Genomic DNA, 19,250 nt, shown 5'->3' with positions numbered 1-19,250 from the left:
ATAAAGAACAATTCAAGAATAAAGTTTAGAAGAAGCCTAATTTGTATTAAAATTAAGCGCATAATCCTCATAGAGTTTGACAGTAATTCCAGAATCTGATTTCTCCGCAAAAGTAATAACAAGAGCAGAAATAAAATATAAAACCTAAAAAAATGGAAAAACTAAGGAATAAATCTAAAGAGAAAATTATATAACATGAATGGTGTACATAACATGTGTTAAATGAGACTATTTATAGACTTTAGAGTGGCCGTTGTTTTTAACCCTACGTCAGCTATCATCCTCATGCTTAACATTTGATTGTGCAAACCAAAACACCCCTGAATCATAATTATTTCTCGTACAGACAGAATGTTGTGACACACCAGGTCTTATGTAGTGACATCGGAGGCAATATGCTCATCTTTAGGGTGTCTTCAAGGGTATGTCACGACATTGAAGGCAGTCTTCTAATCTTCTGTTCTGCTCCCTATGTTGTGACATCCAATACTCCGTGTTGCAACACAGTGACCAGTATTGAGTTCCTATGTCCTTGCATGGTCTCCTGCACACTCACTAAGTACGTTAGCTCACTTTAGGGCCTCATTCAGCCCCTAAGGTCAAGAAAAGACTCAAAATACATTTCTTATTTTATGTAAACTAAACTATAAAAACTCGACTAAAACATGATAAAAGTGCTTGTATTCAAGTTCCTTAAATGCAAAAACTAGTGTAATCTGTTTTGCACTTGCAAACATTGTCGTTCTAAATTCTTATATATTTTTGGTGTTATATTTTACTATATTCTATAACTCATTTATAGGCAATCAATCACCCCCACAAATCTCCTGTGCACTTAAGAACACTGTCGTTCTAAATTCTTTTATATTTTTGGTGTTATATTTTACTATATTCTACAACAAATCTCCTGTTGTCGTTCTAAATTCTTATATATTTTTGGTGTTATATTTTACTATATTCTATAACTCATTTATAGGCGATCAATCACCCCCACACTTTATTTGGCACATTGTCCCTAATGTGCAATAAAAATAATTAAGGGAATAGAATACCTGTTTTGGCGTGAAAGTGTTGCTAGAGTTGTTAGGTTATCTCCCTCTTTTCTTGTTTCGCTCCAAAATGTAGTGTCATAAAAAGTACAAAGTTTCTACGTAGAAATAAGTAAGGTTTTTTTTCAATAATAAATGTTAGTATAAAAATATAAACTAAACAAAAAATAAAAGAAAATAAAGAGAAAAAAATCATCCAAGTTCTAAATTTACAATCCCTAAAAAACATTAAATTAAAGGTGTAACACCCCAAACCCGGCCCAGACGTTATGACCGGATCCGACATGCCACATCGAAGCGTTCAAAACATTTTATATTGTTGATTCAGAAAAACTTACTTAGTGTTTTAAAAGATAATTTCATTATAGGTTAAAGTGAATGGAAGCTGTGCACCAGGTAGGAAACCGGAAAAGAGGTGGTGAGTCCATTGGACTGCTTAAGTACCAAGCTCCCTTCGGATCCAATCCTAGACATGCATACCACCATTGCCACACCTTAACGTCATGGATATTTCTAGGAAACCGATTTAATTAAGTCATTTTTAGGAAAAGTGATTAATTTTGGAAAATACTTTCATTGCGGAAGCTTTGTTAGTTGTCGTGTTATTTTGAAATCAATTGTTGTTTTTGAAAACGCGCCCTAAAGCTATCCAATTTCAACAGTTAAAATAAGTAAAACCTATCTTAGTAATACATATTAAAACCATCAAAAATAATTAAGCGGCCTTATTACATTTAAAAACCCAAAACTTCAAACGTAAATAAAAGGATGTCCAATTCACCAGAAGAAAATCAAACTTTCAGAACGGGTGGCCACTCTGAATTCCCTCACAGCTCCAAGCCCACTATGGTTGGGGATTACCTACGTGGATGAAAATAAAAAGGGTGAGTTTGGGGAAACTCGGTGTAAATTAACCCAACCATAGCCTATATCACTCAAACCACGAAATAGAATAAGGTGGCCTTAGCCGCAAGCAATTGAATAAAGCCCATAGGCCCATAATGTAGCGAGCAGATATTACATGTTTATGCAGAAACCCAACCATATCCAACCGTATACACCCTCGTACCAACCTTACACCGTCTGGGGAGACAACTCGACCCACCCAACCGCTACACACCACAGAATTTGCAGCATGGTCGCCGTAATGATAATGTGATAGAGTCACCGATCTGAGATAATCGTGGCGAGCCACCGGAAGCAGATATGTGTGGTAGAGCCACCAGATCAGATATTTGTGGCATAGCCACCAGGACGCTTCCTCCATAATATAACCCATGTCCCCATGCAACAGAAATAATATGTCATGGCATACGTATACAGAAACAGAACATCATGCTTTTCAGAAAAAAATAACCCTAGGGGTATAACAGTAATTTTGCACACATAGGGGTGTTCAAGTAATTTCACTATTCTTAAGGTTTTCATACATAACATAGCCATTTACGTACGATCAGAAACACTTACTGTGTTTTCTTACCAACTTGGGCCCGTTGCCCCATTATCCTGTTTTTGGCCCATTAAGCCCAAAAATATCGAAATGCACGGAATCGCGCACTCTACAGTCTTATCACTTTAATTCACCATATACATCAAACTATTAATCTCATGAGCATTCACACACTCGCAAGATCTCAAAATACCGACTTTTTCGCATTTCGGCTTTTCGGCTTATGCCGATCTAGTCTATAAGAGGGTGTTAGTTACACACCTGTTTGCAACGATATGCCGACGAGATTCACACATGAACCGCCTACAATTGGATTACTAACACGTTAATCTAACTATTCAAATATGAATTACGTATTAACCCCTTACAATATTCGGCCAACCACACCTACAGATCAGAGTAAGCCTATAAAAAATCAATAAGCAACTCATTAACAAATTTTTGTCAATGTTTACCACATAATCATAATTTCACTGCAAGCTGTCTTCCTGAGCAACAGTCACTAAATCATTTATAACTGGAGCTACAAAACTCCAAATCAAGTGCCGTTAATTTTCCTTGAAAATAGACTCATATATCTTCTATCCAGAAAATTTCAGAATTTTTGGTTTGGTCAATCAATACCAGATTTTTCTTAAAGTTTCCCATGTTTCACTATTTTACTAATCTGACCACTCTTCATTACGAATCAAATTTCTCATTGTAAAGAATTCAAAATATGTTCTTGTTTATTTCATTAGAAACTAGACTCAATAAGGTTTAATTACATAATTTATTCAGCTTCTAATCCATCTTCCACAATTTATGGTGATTTTCCAAGGTCACGTTACTGCTACTGTCCCAAGCAGATTTATTACCAAATCACTCTCTCACACATACCTTGCATGCATGTTATTTAAACATGTATATCACCAATCAATCATCACATATCTATGATTTTACTTAAGTATAATCTCAAATTCATCATTTTAAAGCACAACATGATAGCCGATTTTTCCCTTTAGCATCTAAGGTAAATGCATGCTCATTTGTTTGGCTCAACTTCACCTATCTTCCATTTTTCATCAAAAGAACATGAAACAACAACCATTTCCTTCATTTTAATTCATGACTAAATGCTCACAACATAACTAAAAACCAAAATATGCTTCAAGAGTTAAGGTAGAATCAAGAAGAACTCATGAACCTCAAAATAAAAGCAAACTACCATGAACTTACCTTCAATTTTCTTCCCCAAGTGACCGAACATTCAAGAGCTTTCTCCTCTCCTTTCTCTTCTCTAACTTTAGGCTATGATGAACAAAGATGGACAAAACTTTGTTTTTTCACCTTTTTTTTAATAAAATTTCATATTTCATCCATTTAATTCTTTAATACAAAAGACATGAAATTCCCATCATGGAACATTTACCTAACCCATTATCATGGAACATTTACCTAACCCATTATCATGAAACATTTACCTAACCCATTATCATGGAACATTTACCTAACCCATTATCAATTTGTATCAATTTGTACCATAAATTATGGATATCAAGTGCACATTTTGTCTACAACAACATGATGGTCGGCCACTTCTTGTAAAATGGGAGGTTTGACATGCAAATCCTCCTATTTTGCACTACTATTTATTTGGCCACTACAAATTAGCCTATAGCATTTTCAAACATTTTCACATAGGTCTTATTTCATAATTTCACTCACAAATGACAAAATCAAAGCATGAAATTTTGCCAACATTCACAGAATTCCCGAAAATTGGGGCGTTACAACTCTACCCCCTTAAAGAAATTTCGGCCTCGAAATTTACCTGATCCAAATAGTTGAGGGTATTGTTGATGCATAGTCTCTTCTAATTCCCAAGTAGCTTCTTCCCTTCCATGATTACGCCAAAGCACTTTCACTAAAGGGACAGATTTCCTTCTAAGAACCTTAACATCTCGAGCCAATATTTGCACAGGCTCCTCTTCAAAGGTCAAATCAGTGTTAACTTCAATTTCTGCAACTGGCAGGACATGAGCAGGGTCAGAACGATAACGCCTTAACATGGAGACGTGAAAAACATCGTGAATCCTATCTAACTCGAGGCAATTCCAATCGATAAGACACCTTGGGCCTACTCGCTTCAAAACCCGATAAGGCCCAATGAACCATGGACTCAACTTGCCCTTCTTTATCGAACCTTAATATCTTCTTCCAAGGAGAAACCTTTAAGAAGACCATATCACCCTCGAGTACTCAATCTCCTTACGCTTCAAATCTGCATAAGACTTTTGCCTATTAGATGCTTCTTTTAATCGATCCCTAATTATTCTGACCTTATCCTCAGTATCAGCTACCAACTCTGGTCCAAGAACTTGTCGCTCTCCTAGTTCGGTCCAACAACTAGGTGTACGACACCTTCGTCCATACAAAGCTTCATACGGTGCCATTCGAATACTAAATGCAGTAACTGTTATTGTACGCAAATTCTGCCAACGGCAAGTAATCCTCCCAACTACCTCGAAAGTCAATCACACATCCCCTCAACATGTCCTCCAGAATCTGAATAACCCTTTCTGATTGACCATTAGTCTGGGGATGGAAAGCCGTACTAAAATTCAATCGCGTCCCCAATGCCTCATGCAACCTTTGCCAAAACCGAGATGTAAATCTGGGATCCCGATCAGAAATAATTGAAACTGGGACTCCATGAAGTCACACAATCTCTTCCACATACAACTTGGCTAACTTTTGAAGTGAAAAGTTAGTACGAACAGGTATGAAATGGGCCGATTTGGTCAACCTATCCACAATCACCCACACCGAGTCTTTCTTTGATGGTGTCAAGGGCAGCCCACTCACAAAGTTCATGGTTACCCTATCCCACTTCCAAAGTGGTATCTTCACCGACTGTAACAGTCCAAAAGGTAATTGATGCTCAGCTTTCACTTGCTGGCATGTCAGACATTTCTCTACAAACTCCGTTACTTCTCGTTTAAGTCCAGACCACCAATACAATTCTCACAAGTCATGATACAACTTATTCCCTCCAGGATACATGGCACATAGTCCCCCATGAGCTTCCTTCAATATTGTATGCCTTAAATCAAAGTCCCTTGGAGCACAAATTCTTCCTCAGAAACACAGAACTCCATCACCATTTAAACCGAACTCAGAAGTTTCCCCTTCCTTAACTTGTTAAAAATGAGCAACCAAAGACTCATCTTCCAACTGCTTTTCCTTAATCTGGTCCACCTAGGTTGGCCTTACTTGCAATTCAGCCAACAAACTGCCATCATCATACAGACTTAAACAAGCAAACATTGCTCTCAAATCAGATACGGTTCTACGACTTAAAGCATCGGCTACCACATTAGCCTTGCCTGGGTGATACTCGATCGAACAGTCATAATCCTTAAGCAACTCAATCCATCTCCTTTACCTAAGGTTCAGCTCCTTCGAGTCAACAAATAATTAAGACTCTTGTGGTCGTGTATATAATACACCTCTCCCGCACAAGTAATGTCTCCAAATCTTAAGTGCAAATATCACCGCCGCCAACTCCAAATCATGAGTAGGATAGTTCCTTCGTGAGGTTTAAGTCGTCGTGATGCATATGCAACCACCTTACCTCCTCAGATTAACACGCAGCCCAAACCCACGTGTGATGCGCCATCGCACACAAGAAAATCCTTCCTGACTGGTTGAATCAACACAGGTGCTTCAGTCAAAACTTTCTTCAACTTCTCAAAAGCTTCCTGCTGCTTCTCAGTCCATACAAACGATACTCATTTCCTTATGAGTTTTTTCAGAGGTGCTGCCATCACAGAAAAACCTTCCACAAACCTTCTGTAGTATCCTACCAACCCTAGGAAACTTTGAATTTTCGACACCGTCCTAGGTGGCTTCCACTCCAAAATTGCTTCAATATTTTGAGGGTCCACCTTAATCCCTTCGACAGAGACCACATGTCCTAAGAAGGTTACCTCCCTCAACCAAAATTCACACTTGCTGAACTTCACAAAGAGTTCCTTCTCCCTTAACACTCATGAAGACTATACGGAGATGCTCATCATGTTTCGCTTCGGTTTTGAATATACGGGATATCATCAATGAAGACGACTACAAATCGATCCAAGAATGGTTGGAACACCCGATTCATCAGATCCATAAATGCTGCAGGAGCGTTCGTCAGTTCAAATGGCATAACCAAAAAATCGTAATGACCATACCGAGTCCTGAATGTCGTCTTATGGATATCCGTCTCCTTGACCCTTAACTGATGATATCCAGATCAGAGGTCGATCTTAGAAAATACAGAAGCCCCTCTAAGCTAGTCAAACAGATCGTCAATCCCTAGCAGTGGATACTTATTCTTAATTGTCAGTTTGTTCAACTGGCGATAATCAATGCACATCCGCATTGTACCATCCTTCTTCTTCACGAATAGCACCGGTGCTCCCCATGGAGACACGCTTGGCCTAATGAAGCCCGTATCCAAAAACTCTTGAATTTGTGCCTTTAGCTCCACCGGTGCCATTCTATACGGTGCGATAGACACTGGTGCCGTTCCAGGCAATAAGTCGATTCCAAACTCCACTTCTCGGTTCGGAGGCAATCCTGAAAGCTCCTCCGGAAAAACATCTTGGAACTCCTTTACAGTCCTAACCTTATCCACTGACAATCCCTCACAACCTTTCCGAATCCACTTTTCGGCTCTTAAAGCCGACACCACATTGGACAAATAATCCCTTCGCTCACCTATCACCATAACCTCCTCATCCTTTGTGGTCCTTAACACCATTCGTTTAGCAGCACAATCTAGGTTCGCCTTATGCTTAACAAGCTAGTCCATTCCAAAAATGAGATCAAACTCTCCGAATGGTAACTCCATTAGATCTCCAGGGAAAATCCTACCTTGAGTTTCTAAGGGTACATCCCTATATAGTTTGTCAACCCTAACCGAGTGACCCAAAGGACTTAGTACAGATACCACACTCACAATCTCCTCAGAGCAGTCCAAGTCATCCATAATCCGTTCTGTGGCCTCCAACTAATATTCCGCCACATTCGGGGCTATACTAGACACGCCCCTAAAGATCTCCGCTCCGTTAGCCCGAAGTCGTTCAGAAATAGATCCCCGAACTCCATTGCCCGCACTTGCCCCTGTAACCCTTTCCAGAACACGAAGCATTTCCTATGACATGGCATCATGCACGGCACCGCAATCATGAGACTCTACCTCTGTTGTCAGTGGTACCAGTGCATCCACCGCCGACATATGTCTCGAAGACGAAGATCTCGCTCGAGCACTTCCTCGGCTCCGTCCACGGCCTCTTGTACTAATATTGTATTATCTTGATTACAAATTTTTATGCATCAATTAATATTCCAGTGTTTATTACAGATGTTTTATGAATCAGACAGTAGTTTAGAGTTTGTTTTTGCAGAATCGAAGTCTAGCTATAGTTTCATCTCTTATCGATTTTCCTATGGTTTCAGTATCATCCTATCTAGAGTATCCTAGCAGATTTCAAAGATGCATGATAAGTCGGAAAAATATTCAGAAGAGTTCAGAGTAATACTTACAGGCTTGGGCTGGAGATTCGGAATGCCACCTTCTAAAGATCTAAATTTTGAAAATCGCATTTTTTGTAATCTTTATAATTTTTTTGTTTTTTTTGAAAATCTTTGTTTTTGTAAACCCATTCCACAGCCGAGTTGTTGCAACCTAGGCTCTGATACCACTAAATGTAACACCCTAAACCCAGCCCAGACGTTATGACCGGATCCGACATGCCACATCGAAGCGTTCAAAACATTTTATATTGTTGATCCAGAAAAACTTACTTAGTGTTTTAAAAGACAATTTCATTATAGGTTAAAGTGAATGGAAGCTGTGCACCAGGTAGGAAACCGAAAAAGAGGTGGTGAGTCCATCGAACTGCTTAAGTACCAAGCTCCTTCAGATCCAATCCTAAACATGCGTACCGCCATTGCCACACCTTAACGTCATGGATATTTCTAGGAAACTAATTTGATTAAGTCATTTTTAGGAAAAGTGATTAATTTTGGAAAATACTTTCATTGCGGAAGCTTTGCTTGTTGTCATGTTATTTTGAAATCAATTGTTGTTTTTGAAAACGTGCCCTCAAGCTATCCAATTTCAACAGTTAAAATAAGTAAAACCTATCTTAGTAATACATATTAAAACCATCAAAAATAATTAAGCGGCCTTATTACATTTAAAAACCCAAAACTTCAAACGTAAATAAAAGGATGTCCAATTCACCGAAGAAAATCAAACTTTCGAACGGTGGCCACTCCAATTCCCTCACATACCCAAGCCCACTATGGTTGGGGATTACTGCGTGGATGAAAATAAAAGGGTGAGTTTGGGAAACTCATGTGTAAATTAACCCAACCATAGCCTATATCACTCAAACCACGTAAATAGAATAAGTTGGCCTTAGCCCGCAATGCAATTCGAATAAAGCCCATAGGCCCATAATAGAACGTAATGATATTACATGTTTATGCGTAAACCCAACCATATCCAACCGTATACACCCCGTACCAACCTTACACCGTGGGGAGACAACTCACCCACCCAACCGCTACACACCACGTAATTTGCAGCATGGTCGCTGAAGCGTATAATGTGACAGAGTCACAGATCTGAGATAATCGTGGCAGGCCACGTAAGCAGTATATATGTGGAAGAGCCACCAGATCAGATATTTGTGGCATAGCCACCAGGACGCTTCCTCCATAATATTACCCATGTCCCCATGCAACAGAAATAATATGTCATGGCATACGTATACAGAAACAAAACATCATGCTTTTCAGAAAAAAATAACCCTAGGGGTATAACGGTAATTTTGCACACATAGGGGTGTTCAAGTAATTTCACTATTCTTAAGGTTTTCATACATAACATAGCCATTTACGTACGATCAGAAACACTTACTGCGTTTTCTTACCAACTTGGGCCCGTTGGCCCATTATCTTGTTTTTGGCCCATTAAGCCCAAAAATATCGAAATGCACGGAATCACGCACTCTGCAGTCTTATCACTTTAATTTAACATATACATCAAACTATTAATCCCATGAGCATTCACACACTGGCAAGATCTCAAAATACCGGCTTTTCGGCATTTCGGCTTTTCGGCTTGTGCCGATCTAGTCTATAAGAGGGTGTTTGTTACACACATGTTTGCGACGATATGCCGACGAGATCCACACACGAACCGCCTACAATTGGATTACTAACACGTTAATCTAACTATTCAAATACGAATTACGTATTAACCCCTTACAATATTCGGCCAACCACACCTACAGATTAGAGTAAGCTTATAAGAAATCAATAAGCAACTCATTAACAAATTTTTGTCAATGTTTACCACATAATCATAATTTCACTGCAAGCTATCTTCCTGAGCAACAGTCACTAAATCATTTATAACTGGAGCTATGAAACTCCAAATCAAGTAACGTTAATTTTCCCTAAAAATAGACTCGTATATCTTCTATCCATAAAATTTTCAGAATTTTTGGTATGGCCAATCAATACCAGATTTTTCTTAAAGTTTCCCATGTTTCACTGTTTGACTAATCTGACCACTCTTCATTACGAATCAAATTTCTCATTGTAAAGAATTCAAAATATGTTCTTGTTTATTTCATTAGAAACTAGACTCCATAAACTTTAATTACATAATTTATTCAGCTTCTAATTCTTCTCCCACAATTTATGGTGATTTTCCAAAGTCACGTTACTGCTGCTGTCCCAAGCAGATTTGTTACCAAATCACTCTTTCACACATACCTTGCATGCATGTTATTCAAACATGTATATCACCAATCAATCATCACATATCTATGATTTTACTTAAGTATAATCTCAAATTCATCATTTTAAAGCACAACATGTTAGCCGATTTTTCGCTTTAGCATCTAAGGCACATGCATGCTCATTTGTTTGGCTCAACTTCACCTATCTTCCATTTTCCATCAAAAGAACAAGAAAGAACAACCATTTCCTTCATTTTAATTCATGACTAAATGCTCACAACACAACTAAAAACCAAAATATTCTTCAAGAGTTAAGGTATAATCAAGAAGAACTTATGAACCTTAAAATAAAAGCAAACTACCATGAACTTACCTTCAATTTTCTTCCTCAAGTGACCAAACATTCAAGAGCTTTCTCCTCTCCTTTCTCTTCTCTAACTTTAGGCTATGATGAACAAAGATGGACAAAACTTTGTTCTTTTCACCCCTTTTTTTTAATAAAATTTCATATTTCATCCATTTAATTCTTTAATACAAAAGACATGAAATTCACATCATGGAACATTTACCTAACCCATTATCATGAAACATTTACCTAACCCATTATCATGGAACATTTACCTAACCCATTATCAATTTGTATCAATTTGTACCATAAATTATGGATATCAAGTGCACATTTTGTCTACAACAACATGATGGCCGGCCACTTCTTGTAAAATGGGAGGTTTGACATGCAAATCCTCCTATTTTGCACTACTATTTATTTGGCCACTACAAATTAGCCTATAGCATTTTCAAACATTTTCACATAGGTCTTATTTCATAATTTCACTCACAGATGACAAAATCAAAGCATGAAATTTTGCCAACATTCACAGAATTCCCGAAAATTTGGGCGTTACAAAAGGCAGTATTTAATCGGAGTTAGGTGTCGCTGCCTCTTCTGCTATCGCTTTCCCATTATCTTTTCCTCTAACAGTCTTTGTTACGCTCCTACTCGCAGATTGGGTTGGGCTGCATCACCTCGGGCTTCAGATGCAGAACCTTCTAGTTGATGGTTGTTCTGGTTGGAACGACTCATTAAGGTTGTAAGCAGGGAAGGGTGTCTTTTCTTTTTCATCTCTGTCGTCTTTATTGTTTGTTTCTTCCTCATTTTCATCTTTCTCATACACAGATTTTCTGTCAATAGGAATGGGAATGGGTTCATATTTGTTGGGTGGAGGATTTGGCACTCGAATGCCATGGCTCTATGCATATAAGGCCCATCGGTGACATCCCTTGCATCTACCGGCTTCACAAAAGTGTTGCCAATAATACTCTTTTTCGGCTTCACAAATTGCTCCATGGCTGACATCAGAACCCTAGCTTCCTTGCATAGGGCTATCATGAGGTGTGGAAAGTATATTTCCCTCTTTTGACCGTTATTGCAAGTTATCATCATCTAATATATCCCTCATACCATGCATACCTATCTTTTCTATAAAATAGCATCAAGCAAGAATTCTTGGAAGGTGGTGACATGATTAACGTTTTGGGTCGGGGAGATACGAGTGCAGATGAACTATATCAACATCCTGGTCATAGAAAACATGATGGCTTGGTTAAATTTAATTAGGATGTTAGTGCTAGCTTGGCAAGTTCACTTGCTTCGTTCTTGCGTCACATATCGTAAAATTCCATCCGCGATACATGTAAAGGCAACAAAATCAAGATAATTCGAGACATAGAATAGTGCATCATAAATCTACACTTTCCCAGGGCATTATCAACACTTGTTTCCCTCGGATATTGATGTGGATGAGGATCTTACTCAGTAGTCTACGATTTTCACGTTCTTTAAGTGAGGTGCAAAACTCGTAAACTATCAAATTGATTGCTAGTTCATTTAGGGTTGAGCGAAAGTTCCTCCAATGATGGAAATTATAAACCTCCACTCCTAGATTAAAGTGCGACAATTCGTCTTTAGATACTGTCATTCACTTCTTGGTTGTGGAAATGATCGACATCGATTTCAGTTGGTGCCTCGTTGGTAGGTTGCACTTTCTATGGTGCCATTGGACAAATTTAACAAGACTAATAAAGCAGTAAATTTCCTAAACACAATTTGTATCAAAGAATGAAACTAGAACGTCTAACCTCATTTAGTGGTGATTTCACATACGTTGAGTTCTTCTTCGATCCAAATGGGATGCTTTATACCTGCAAAAGAGAAGAAAAGAACATATAAGAAAAGATGAATAAAATTGGTTGGACTCTTGTAAACTTGACAAACGATGAAGGAAAGAGGGTGTGGCAACTAGGTAGCTATTTAGAGGATGTTTTAAAGGTGTTTTGGGTTAAAAATATATGAGGTGTTTAAAGGAAATCGATAGGTTGTGTGGAGAACATGCCAAAAAAATTGTAAAATTTGATATCACATTGCGACACAGGGGGTGAATGTCATGACACGGAGCTTTAATTTTCCATAAACTTTGGTACCTAGTCATGTGTCACAAAACAGGCTATGCGCATCGTGACATGGCACCCTAAACTTTCAATATTTTCACTTTGAAGTTTCGTGTCACAACTCTGGGGTCTATGTCATGACACGATCTTTGAATTTTCATTTTTCTAGGCTTCAAAGTTTCATATCCCAACACGGGGGTATGGTGTCACAAGATGGCTTGAAAATCTCTCAAAATCATCTTTTCAGGGCATTTTAAAATCCTCAGGTTGTGCACAATCACCTTAATCCACCTCTAAAGCCATTTTTTCTCCCTAAAAGATTACCCTATCCTAACAAACATTAAAAATCAAATATTAAAAATACTAAAATCTAAAACAAAAGTAACTTTACAATATTTACAAAAACATATTAATAAATTTAGATGGTTAATTTTTAAATGTGGCTACTGATTCGTCCGGTATACCATCAAGTTTTTTTATCGACTTTTTATGTCTTTTGTCAATTGTCGCAATCCGTCCAACTGGTACCTTTCCATCCAAGATCTTTCCATTTGTCTCTTTCCCTTGAACGACATATTCCTACACATATTAGACTATAGCCATACCTTCCATCGAGGTGTTTAGGGGTGCTAAAATATATAGTGAAACAATTTTCCCTTAAGTGATTTTCCAATCCCCCATTTTGGGGATAGTGGCCACATTTGAATACTTCTATTTCACCATTAATTTTAATAATTAGTTCAATTTTTTTTATATCAATGGTTGATCTAGAAGTGGCCAAAAATGGCCTACCTAACAGAATGAGGATTTCTTGGACTTCCTCAAAGCTAAGGACTTCAAAATCTATAGGGATTATAAAGCCTTTTATTTTAACTAATGTGTCTTCAAGTGCACCTTTGGGGCATACTAAGGACCTATTAGCTAATTGCAGTGCTATAGATGTATTCTTTAGTTCCCCTAATATAAGCTTCATGTAAGTAGATAGAGGCATCAAATTAATACCAGCCCCTAAATAAAAAAGTGCCTTACTAGAATGCTTGTCCCCTTTCTTTATAAAGGTTTTGAAACTACTCAGATATTTTAATTTTGGGGTATCTTTTGAGCAATGATAGAACTGCAAGAGGCGTCGATATTAATTTGCTCACCCTTCTTTAACTTTTTATGCCTAGACATTATTTCTTTTAAATACTTGGATTTTTTTGGAATTTTATTAATTAAATCCAAGAATGGAAAATGTAACACCCCAAACCCGGCCTAAACGTTATGGCCGGATCCGACATCCCACATCAAGCGTTCAAAACATTTTATATTGTTGATCCAAAAAACCTACTTAGTGTTTTAAAAGATAATTTCATTATAGGTTAAAGTGAATGGAAGTCAGGCACCGGTAGGAAACCGAAAAGAGGTGGTGAGTCCATCTGATCGCTATAACAAGCTCCTTCGGATCCAATCCTAGACATGCATACCGCCATTGCCACACCTTAACGTCATGGATATTTCTAGGAAACCGATTTGATTATGTCATTTTAGGAAAAGTAATTAATTTTGGAAAATACTTTCATTGCGGAAGCTTTGCTTGTTGTCGTGTTATTTTGAAATCAATTGTTATTTTTGAAAACGCGCCTAAAGCTATCCAATTTCAACAGTTAAAATAAGTAAAACCTATCTTAGTAATACATATTAAAACCATCAAAATAATTAAGCTGCCTTATTACATTTAAAACCCAAAACTTCAAACGTAAATAATATGATGTCCAGTTCACCGTAAGAAAACCAAACTTTGAGCATGTGGCCACTCGAATTCCCTCACGACTCCAAGCCCACTATGGTTGGGGATTTCCGCGTGGATGAAAATAAAAGGGGTGAGTTTGGGGAAACTCAGGTGTAAGAAAACCCATTCAAAGCCCAAGTCACTCAAGCCTATTGGGCCTAAGCCCATTCAGTAATAAAGTGGTCTTGGACCGAGCCCTTTTCAGATTACAATAAACCGGGCCTTAGCCCTTATTCAGATAATGAAGATGGCCCATAGGCCCATTTCAAAATATATGCAACATCAATAACATATGCAAGCCCATTTGGGAGACTACTCAACCCACCAACCACTACACTCCACCGCATCAGCTATACACTCCATGTGGGAATAGCTCAACCCACCCAAATTTAACACTCCACAGATTGCTAAAACTTTGTCAGTTATCAAAGAATTGAGGCAAAGCCTCCAGTACGTGGACAAGCCACTTTCAGTACATCCTCCGTCAATATCCCAGTCCCATGCATCAAATAATAACATGGCATGTAGTAAATAACAACAGTCAAACATGCATTTAGGTCAATTTAACCCTAAGGGTATTTCGGTAATTTTGCACCTAGGGGTATAACAGTAATTTTCCATACATAGGGGTATTATAGTAATTTATCTATTCTTGAGGTTTTTCATGCATATTCCTACTTTTCGCGTACTAATAGAATCACGTACCGAGGGTTATTACCGAATTGGGCCCGTTGGCCCATCATTCCAATTTTGGCCCATTAAGCCCAAAAATATCGAGGGCACAGAAATCATGCACTTTGTAGTCCAAATTTTGCAGCTTACCAAAAATATTAATCGATTTACCTCACGAGCATTCGCACACTCGCAAATCTACAAAATACCAGTTTTTGGCATTTCGGCTTTTCGACTTTTGCCGATCCAAACTAAGAAAGAGGGTGTTAGTTACACACCTGATTGCGACGATATGCTGACGAGATCCACACACGAACCGCCTACAATTGGATTACTAACACGTTAATCTAACTATTCAAATACAAACTACGTATAAACCCCTTACAATATTCGGCCAACCATACCTACAGATCATAGTAAGCTTATAAGAAATCAATAAGCAACTCATTAACAAATTTTTGTCAATGTTTACCACATAATCATAATTTCACTGCAAGCTGTCTTCCTGAGCAACAGTCACTAAATTATTTATAACTGGAGCTAAAAAACTCCAAATCAAGTGCCGTTAATTTTCCCTGAAAATAGACTCATATATCTTGTATCCATAAAATTTTCAGAATTTTTGGTATGGCCAATCAATACCAGATTTTTCTTAAAGTTTCCCATGTTTCACTGTTTGAATAATTTGACTACTCTTCATTACGAATCAAATTTCTCATTGTACAAAATTCAAAATATGTTCTCGTTTATTCCATTTGAAACTAGACTCATTAATATTTAATTACATAATTTATGTAGCTTCTAACTCATATCCCACAATTTATGGTGATTTTCCAAAGTCACATTACTGCTGCTGTCCCAAGCAGATTTATTACCAAATCACTCTTTCACACCTAACTTGCATGCTTGTTATTTAAACATGTATATCACCAATCAATCATCACATATCTATGATTTTACTTAAGTATAATCTCAATTTCATCATTTTAAAGCACAACATGTTAGCCGATTTTTGCCCTTAGCATCTAAGGCACATGCATGCTCATCTGTTTGGCTCAACTTCACCTATCTTCCATTTTTCATCAAAAGAACAAGAAACAACAACCATTTCCTTCATTTTAATTCATGACTAAATGCTCACAACACAACTAAAAACCAAAATATGCTTCAAGAGTTAAGGTAGAATCAAGAAGAACTCATGAACATCAAGATAGAAGCAAACTACCATGAATTTACCTTCAATTTTCTTCCCCAAGTGACCGAACATTCAAGAGCTTTCTCCTCTCCTTTCTCTTCTCTAACTTTAGGCTATGATGAACAAAGATGGACAAAATTTGTTCTTTTCACCCTTTTCTTTTAATAAAATTTCATATTTCATCCATTTAATTCTTTAATACAAAAGACATGAAATTCCCATCATGGAACATTTACCTAAACCATTATCATGGAACATTTACCTAACCCATTATCATGGAATATTTACCTAATCCATTATCATGAAACATTTACCTAACCCATTATCAATTTGTATCAATTTGTACCATAAATTATGGATATCAAGTGCTCATATTGTCTACAACAACATGATGGCTGGCCACTTCATGTAAAATGGGAGGTTTGTCATGCAAATCCTCCTATTTTGCACTCCTATTTATTTGGCCACTTCAATTTAGCCTATAGCATTTTCAAACATTTTCACATAGGTTCTATTTCATAATTTCACCCTCTTTTTCTTATGGAACAAAAATTAACTAAAATTGTGGGTTCTATCTTAAGCTTGGCTTTCTAGAGGCCCACTAACATAATTAAACTTATGCCAACATTCACGAATTCGAAAGTTGGGGCGTTATAACTCTACCCCCTTAAAGAAATTTCGCCTCGAAATTTACTCCGATCCAAATAGTTGAGGGTATTGTTGACGATAGTCTCTTCCGATTCCCAAGTAGTTTCTTCCTTCCATGATTACGCCACAGATTTTTACCAACTGAACCGACTTTTTCTTAGAACTTTAACCTCTCGATCTAAAATTTGTATGGGTTCTTCCTCAAAGGTCAAATCGGTCCTTACTTCAATCTCCTCCACCGGCACAACATATGAGGGATCCGATCGATATCGTCTTAACATAGACACATGAAAACGTCATGGATTCTATCTAACTCGTGGTAATTCTAAGCGACACGCCATCGGCCCTACCCGCTTAAGAACTCGATAAGGCCCTATAAACCGCGGACTCAATTTTCCTTTCTTGCCGAATCTCAAGATCTTCTTCCAAGGTGAAACCTTTAAGAAAACCATATCCCCAACCGTGAACTCTATCTCTTTGCGTTTTAGGTCCGCATACGACTTCTGTCTATCAGATGCCTCCTTTAATCGATCTCTTATCAACTTAACCTTACTTTCAGTATCTGCCACCATCTCCGGTCCAAGCACTTGTCATTCACCCAACTCTGTCCAACACGTAGGCGTACGACATCTCTTCCCATAAAGTGCCTCATATGGAGCCATCTAAATACTTGCTTGGTAGCTGTTATTGTATGCAAACTCCGCCAATGGCAAGTAGTCTTCTCAACTCCCACGAAAATCGATGATACAACCCCTTAACATATCCTCCAAAATCTGAATAACCCTTTCTGACTATCCATCATGCGTGGGTGAAAGGCGATCTTGAAATCCAAACGTGTACCCAATGCCTCCTGCAACTTCTTCCAGAACCGAGGCGTAAACCTAGGGTCTCGGTCGAAAATAATCGACACTGGCACTCCATGTAGTCGCACTATCTCTGCCACATACAGCCTAGCCAACTTTTGCAGGGAGTAATCAGTACAAACTGGTATGAAATGGGCAGATTTTGTTAACCTATCCACCACTACCCACACAGAATCTTTCTTGGTGGGTGTCAAAGGTAGCCCACTCACAAAATCCATAGTGACTCTCTCCCACTTCCACAATGGAATTTTCACCGGTTGCAAGAATCAAGGAAATTGATGTTCAACTTTCACTTGCGGCATGTCGACATTTCCTACGAACTCCGTTACTTCTCGTTTAAGCCTGTGCCACCAATACAGCTTCTCGCAAGTCGTGATACAACTTATTCCCTCCGGGATGCATGGCACAAAGTCCCTCATGAGCTTCCTTCAATATTGATGTCTCAAGTCGAATCCTTTGAATACAAATTCTTCCTCGGAAGCATAAAACTCCTTTGAGATTCAGTCCAAAATCCTCATTCTCACCCTTCTCAACTTGTCAAATCGAAGAACCAACGAGTTATCCTTCAACTGCTTTTTCTTTAATCTGCTTTCACCCAAATAGGCCTCACTTGCAATTCGCTAATGACATCCATCATCAAACAGACTCAAACGTGCAAACAAGGCTCTCAAATCGAAACAACCCTTTGACTCAACGCATCACCACCACGTTAGCCTTACAGGTGGTACTCAATCGAACGATCGTAATCCTTAAGCAACTCTACCCATCTTCGTTGTTTCAAGGTTTAACTCCTTCGAGTTAACAGATACTTTAGGCTCTTATGGTCCGTGTATATGATACACTTTTCTCCATATAAGTAATGTCTCCAGATTTTCAACGCGAAGATCACTATCGCTAGCTCTAAGTCGTGCGTAGGGTAGTTCGCTTCATGAGACTTAAGCTATCGCAAGCATAGCGACCACCTTACCCTCTTGCATCAAGACACATCCTAACCCCACATGTGACGATCGCTGTACACGGTGAAGTCCTTCCAGACTCGGTTGAATCAACACCGGTGCTTGATCAATACCTTTTTCAAATGGTCAAAAGCTTTTTGCTGACTCTCAGTCCAGACAAATGCTACCCCTTTCCTTAACAGTTTCATCAATGGTGCAGCAATCAGAGAAAATCCTTCTACGAACCTTCGATAATAGCCTGCCAAACCCAGAAAACTCTGAATTTCTTATACTGATTTTGGTGGCTTCCATCCCAGAACTGCCTCAACTTTTCGAGGATCCACTTTAATTCCTTCAGCAGAAACCACATGACCTAGAAAAGCCACTTCTCGCAACCAAAATTCACACTTACTAAACTTTGCATACAGTTCC

General features: G+C 38.2%; 1 long non-coding RNA gene across 1 annotated transcript; it reads right to left on the bottom strand.

Moving 5' to 3' along the window:
• Positions 1–1,666: 1,666 nt before the first annotated feature.
• LOC128286505 (uncharacterized) lies at positions 1,667–15,371 on the bottom strand. Its single transcript, XR_008277087.1, has 2 exons — positions 15,224–15,371; positions 1,667–1,910 (listed from the first exon to the last, which is right to left on the bottom strand). It is a non-coding gene; the product is annotated as an uncharacterized LOC128286505 (long non-coding RNA).
• Between the last annotated feature and the right edge of the window lie 3,879 nt (positions 15,372–19,250).

Source organism: Gossypium arboreum, chromosome 13 (assembly GCF_025698485.1).
Source record: "Gossypium arboreum isolate Shixiya-1 chromosome 13, ASM2569848v2, whole genome shotgun sequence".
Classification (NCBI taxonomy): Eukaryota; Viridiplantae; Streptophyta; class Magnoliopsida; order Malvales; family Malvaceae; genus Gossypium; species Gossypium arboreum.
Note: the sequence above shows the minus strand (reverse complement) of the source record. Positions and strands in the feature narration are given on the sequence as shown.